This window comes from Ambystoma mexicanum, chromosome 2p, assembly GCF_040938575.1.
Source record: "Ambystoma mexicanum isolate Mex_15411 chromosome 2p, UKY_AmexF1_1, whole genome shotgun sequence".
In the NCBI taxonomy this organism is placed as follows: domain Eukaryota; kingdom Metazoa; phylum Chordata; class Amphibia; order Caudata; family Ambystomatidae; genus Ambystoma; species Ambystoma mexicanum.
The window spans coordinates 813,070,169-813,076,431 of record NC_090923.1 but is presented as its reverse complement, the minus strand read 5'-3'; the positions used below and the strand labels follow the sequence as shown (position 1 = coordinate 813,076,431).

At 45.0% G+C, this 6,263-nt stretch overlaps 1 long non-coding RNA gene across 1 annotated transcript; it reads left to right on the top strand.

Annotated features, from left to right (window-relative positions):
- The first annotated feature begins 4,710 nt into the window (after positions 1–4,710).
- LOC138565937 (uncharacterized) lies at positions 4,711–5,760 on the top strand. Its single transcript, XR_011301720.1, has 4 exons — positions 4,711–4,907; positions 5,004–5,110; positions 5,200–5,315; positions 5,639–5,760. It is a non-coding gene; the product is annotated as an uncharacterized lncRNA (long non-coding RNA).
- The last annotated feature ends 503 nt before the right edge of the window (positions 5,761–6,263 follow it).

Here is a 6,263-nt window from a genome sequence, read left to right as displayed (position 1 = left end):
GTCTTTACTTCACCTGAAATGATAGCAGAGTTACACGAATAGAGTACAAAGCTAGGGTCCTTTCGGACCACTCGCCCCTGATTCTCGAATGGCAATACTGCCCCCCGAGAGCGAGGATCCCGACATGGCGTCTGCGAGCGGAAGCACTGAGAGACCCCCTCTTCAGGGAGGACTTGAGGGAGGAGATTGTAAATTATTTTGAAACAAATACTGGGAGTGTGGACTCGGCCGGGAACACTATGGGAGGCCTTTAAAGTTGTGGTGAGGGGAGTAGCCATAGCAAAATCTAAGGGACTACAAGGTGGGATGTTAGCTGAACTACAGGAGATGGAGGAGAAACTAGAAGAGGCTTTAAGGGGCGAAGATGATACAGCAGAGAAGTTAGAATTGACACTCCGGCTACAGCAAAAATGCGCAGAATATTGGGACAGATTGTGTAACCTCAGTTACAAAAAATATGTAGAGAGACAGCATGCGGGAGGTGATAAACCGGGGAGACTTTTGGCGTGCTTATATAAGAGCGAGACCCCCAGAGTCACAATCAGGACTATAGAGAGAGAAGACGGTAGCGTAGCGGACACCCAAGAGGGAGTTAATAAGGTATTTGTGGACTATTATAAGGTATTATATGGAGACGATGGTGAGAGTAGTCGCGCTATGATGAGAGAAACGCTGGAGGACATAGGATTGCCAAAGATAAGTGAGGTAGAGAGAGAGGAACTAGATGCACCAATTACCTTAGAAGAACTAGGGGAGGTGGTGAGGCAGTTGCCTACTAGCAAAACCCCGGGGACAGATGGACTCCCAAGTGAGTTTTACAAAGTATATATGGAAGAGGTCCTCCCCCCACTGTTAGAAATGTTAAACGAAGCGTTCGAGACGGGAAGCTTACCAGAGTCGCTGAGAGAGGCCATTATAATACCGCTCCCCAAACCTGGGCACAGCTGCAGCTCCTATAGACCCTTGTCGATGCTGAATCAAGACAGCAAGATATTGACTGCTGTTTTAGCAAATAGACTGAAGACTGAAGAAGGTTATTGGCAAACTAATACACCCCTATCAAACGGGCTATGTCCCAAACAGAAATATTACCAACAATCATAGACGACTCCATAGAATTATTGAGAGCGGCAGCAAAAATGATCATGAAATGGCACTTGTGTCTTTGGACGCAATAAAGGCCTTTGATTCAGTTAAATGGCCATGGCTGCTTGCGGCTCTGGAGTACTACGGGTTAGGGCCTGGATATGTAAGGTGGGCAAAAATATTGTATAGCAAACCACTGGCTAGGGTAAAGACAGGATCTGTGATATCGGGAAGGTGGCAGCTCAGCAGAGGCACCAGGCAGGGATGTCCGTGGTCTCCAATGCTCTACATATTGGCCCTGGAACCTCTAGCAATATACTTTGGACAGCAATATGATACCATAGGCATTGAGGTGAAAGGGGAGTGACATCTGATTTCCCTATACGCAGATGACATGCTACTGTACTTGCGATACCCAGAAGAAAATCTCCAGTACATTTTGGAAGTGATGGAGAGATACGCTAAGTTGTCCAGTATAGCGGTGAACCCCCAGAAGTCCAGCATGTTCCCATTAGGTGGGTACATAGGGATCCCATCGGAGCAATTGCCTTTATTGCAAGTACCATGGGTGGTCAGCACATTTCGGTACTAAGGGATAGATATATACCACACTGTGGAAGAGGAGCATAGGTGCAACACAGAAGTAGCCATTAAAAAAATTGAGAAGTGCATGCAATTCTGGGCAAAGCTACCCTTAGCAATGATGGGGCGGGGAGCAATGCTAAAGATGGTGGTTCTGCCAAGGCTTCTATACTACTTTGGAAATATACTGTATCTGATTCCCAAAAAGTTCTTCACCATACTGAATAGCATGTGTAGGGATTTTTTGTGGCTTGGCACGCGGAATAGAGTGGGGTTATGGAAGCTAAAGAATTTCGATGACAAAGGAGGGATACAATTACCCAACTATGAGGTGTATTACGTGGCAAGCCAGTTGCAATATGTTGCCAAATGGCTCTCTGATGAGGAGTCTTCGGAATCCAGGCTGTTTGGGCGCAACTGTGCACCATTTTATTTGAAAGAGATGATGTGGGTACCCAAGGCGGAAATGATGGGGCACCCTAAGATGCTGCTACTGGGGTGGAAGATGTGGCGTAGGGCATGCCAGATGATGGAGAACCCGTCCCCATGCTCACCGCAGGTACCATTGGTTGCAATAACAGGGGCAGATGTGCAGCTAGGAATGATAATCAGGAACCACTGGGAACCGGGTGGGGTGGCAACAATGGGTGACATTTGGCGGGAGGGCTCTAATATTACTTTTGAGGGGCTGCGGGAAGAAACTGGGTTGCACGAGGGCCAGTATATCACATATTATAGAATGGTGCAGAGAATCAAGAGAATATGACCTGAAACTGTGCTGGAGGAGGAACCAGATGCCACCACAGATATGATATACGACAAAGCGGAAGGGGCCCATGAGATTTCCAGAATATATGAAATGTTGATGTTTAAAGTGGGGAAGAGGTCACGCAGTTGAGATTAGATTGGGAAACGGAAGTTGGAGCCCCGATGGAGGACGGGATGTGGGAATGGGCGCAGGGGTATCATAAGAAGGTATCTAGAAACGCGAGACTGAAACAGATACAACTGTATATTACGCATAGGGCATATATGACACCTTGGAGGATATCGAGGTTTGAGAACGCAGGACAGCAAGCATGCCCCAAGTGTGATGAGAACGCGGGCATGGTGCATATGTTCTGGTCATGCCCGGTAGGGGTGTCACGGTATTAGATTTATGACGGTACAATAACCTTCTTGCCAAATGACGGTATATCATGGTTATCGCGGTATAGCAGGTGGAGTTAACTAATCTTAACAAATATTTTCTAAAAGGTCATAAATTGTCAGATTTATCATCACAAACAAAACCATGCACCCAGGGCCAGAATTGGGCTTTTCAACATACTTTCCACTGAAATGCCACCCCTTGCTTGCACCAAACACAAACGCACGTGTGGAGAGGAGGGGGAGCTGGGGCCCTGCTGCGACTGGCAAAGCAAACTGAATAGCTTTTCTTAAGTGGTCATTTAGGCTTTTAGCTCCCCCACTGGCTACTGGTGAAGATGAACATGTTGCCATATTGATAATCTGCATGCCACAGATCAATGGAGTCTGATGGTAGTATACGCTTGTGCGCATACACACACACACGCACACACACTCTCTCTTTACGTTACAGCCTTTAGTTTACTTCTGGGCCAAAAGGTGTTCAGTAATCACGGACATGTTACCCTTTGGTATGGCAGCAGGGAATACCCACAGAGATGATTAAATTTCGCAGTGTGACTTATTATATGTAAATTCAATGATAGAACCAGGGAAATCCGCCATTGTCATATGTTTAGAAAACATTATCCATTATAAATATATAAACCCCAAAGCCGCCAACCCAAAGTCCCGGGAGGATAGCTCAGCACGTGCGTGCCTTGGAAGCAAGACGACACAAAGCAACACAGGTTCGATCCCTGGGTCCGCGCTTAGAAACCTCTGGGTGTTTAAGCATGCTATAAATACGCAACTAAGACAAAAACAATTACGCAACAAAATAAACAAAACCAATTTCTTTAACAGCGCCTCGATGCCCTGGGGCTGTGTGAGCGCTTTAAAAAAAAAATGTTAATAAAAAAAAGTAAACCCCTTTCCTTCTTGGCACTGTATTTATTCTTCCTATTGCTAACATGTTGCTTTTGTGTCAGGCACGTGTGGTTTATGGAATGGCATTAAAAACTGCTCAAATTGAAACTACTTGGCAGACGGCACATCCAACAGTGCAAGACCAAGACTGTGCAGAACTTGCTTACTGCAGCCTTTCCAAATCAGATTGAAAAGCACACTTAACGGTATGAACGGTATACCGGTATAAACAATGTGACGGTTATTATTGTTCAATTAAGTGGTTCACGATATCTTTAACGGTATACCGTAATACCGTTACAACCCTAATGCCCGGTTATAGAACGCTTCTGGAGTGAAGTGAAAGGGAAGCTGGGAAAAAAGGGGGTCAAGATTGTAGTGGACAGTGTGGGCCTGTCTGTTGGGGGGGGGGTTCCCAAGATCACAGAAGCTCAAGCATCTGAGTAAACTGAAGGATCTGGCTTATGTGCTTGCAAAAAGGAGAATTGCCATAGGATGGAAGAGATGCCACATGCCAAATGTGGAGGTGTGGTGGAGAGATTTGCAAAAATGGGGGGAAGCAGAAACCATGGTATGGCAAGAAGCGAGCAAACAGGGTGGGAGCAGGAGACTGAGTCCCTGATGGCCTGGAAATCATTGATAGCTGAGCTGTTTGGGTCAATAGGAGACTCGGCAGAACCTGTAGAAGGGGAGACCTTACCACAGGACGCAGAAACGGAACGTTCCAAGTAATAGACTCGTAAAGGGGGGTGGGATAAGGGAAGCAGTGGTTAGAAGTTAAGGAAGTATAATGGAACTGTTGAAATATGCACTGCTTGTTTGGTTTGTATTGTTTGGTTGTGTCAATAAATTAATAGAATGTTTTTAAAATAAATTATATTCAATTTCATATTAACCCCTGCACTACTTAACTACTTGCATTTGTATGGGATATATCTTGAAACAAGGCCGCCGGCTTGCACTACCGTGAGTCCGTCATTTGTTTTGACACACCACGTACTATACACACTGCCTAATGCACGCTAAAGAGTCTTTCACTTTACGCAAAGCGTCCCTCTCCTAGCAACTATCTCCATTGATGACTGCGTACCCACGATCGGGCTGCGCGACTCGCACTGGACATGAACTGCATGCTGGGTGCAGAATGCTTGTATCGGAGACCGCACTACATTGCCCGCCTAGTAAGTTCCATCACTCCCATAGAACAAACGCTCAGCCTTATTTTCAGTGCAAACACGCTCACAGACTAACCCACAGCGCTCTTGGGCTACCCACAGATCCTGTCACTGTGCTCCAGTTAATACTCGATTAATGACCACACGCCGTCCACGGCACCCATCGAATAGGATTTTGACGCTCCTAGACGGATATTCACCCCGCAAGGGTGAGTAATTGTCCCTTTAATTTATACCTTCCTTGTTGTCACTTTGGGAAACCATGCTGATAATAAGTTTTCCGTTTTATTCTTTGCAGTCCACTGGGCACCCGCTTTACGCTGAATTATTTTATAATTCACTGTCTGTTTGAATCCTCTGTTTACGCAGAGCCACCTCCAAAACGTGTCAGCATAAAGGACTTCTCTAGTCTTGGTGAGTATATTTACAGCCATACCTTTGAGAATATTCATTCTTACTGATCTCTGCCATTCACTATCCCCCAGACAATTGACTATTGGGCCATCTTTTGTTTTGGTTGCCTGTGGCTTTGGATATAACTGAATCTATAACTGTGTATTTTGATCCTAAATACAATTTTTATGTTGTCAGTACAATTGTTGAGACACTGTACGTGTTATTCTACTGGTAGAATTCGATTGTATGATGATAAATACTAGATAGATTGTGGAATTTACTTGTACCAACACTATCCTGATTGTGCTTTTCTTTATTTTCTCTACATTTTTTACATCTAGTTCTTGTACATGATCTTTGGCTCATGAAGAAGAGAATATACTTCTCGAAATGCGTCAGCCATCCTCAATGAACTGAATTCTCTCTGGCTTCTGCGTTTGGATTAAATGATACTTGTTTTTTACATTTAAAGAATGGACTGCATTATTAACTTCAGTTAAACCAGTTCTCTCAATGAAATGTGTAAAATGTGTACTGACACTATAATCTTCTTGAACTAATATCAAGGCGTCGTACTGACGCATTACTACGGTGTGCAGGGGACGGGAGGGTTCCAGTTTGGATCCTCTTTCCTCTTTCTTTGTGTATCTAGGTAGCCCTCTGCCAGGGCCACTTTTCCTCCCCCGCACCCAACAGTTGTTGTTACTTTTTCTTTTAAAGTTTGTAACCTTTTATTCATAAATCCATGAGTGTGCACCTTCTACCTCTTTCTGTTCTTTCCAGTCTGGCGGGTGGACACCAATACTTGGTACTGGCTGCGTTAGGCCTGTAGGAAGCTTATGTGTGCAGCCAGGCCGGTTTGTCATGGGATATAGCTGTGTTTTATTAGAATGATGAGGTGTTCATGGGGTAATGTTCGTATGTGAGCAGCAAGGCCGAAATTGATCGAGGGGTGTAGCTGCACTC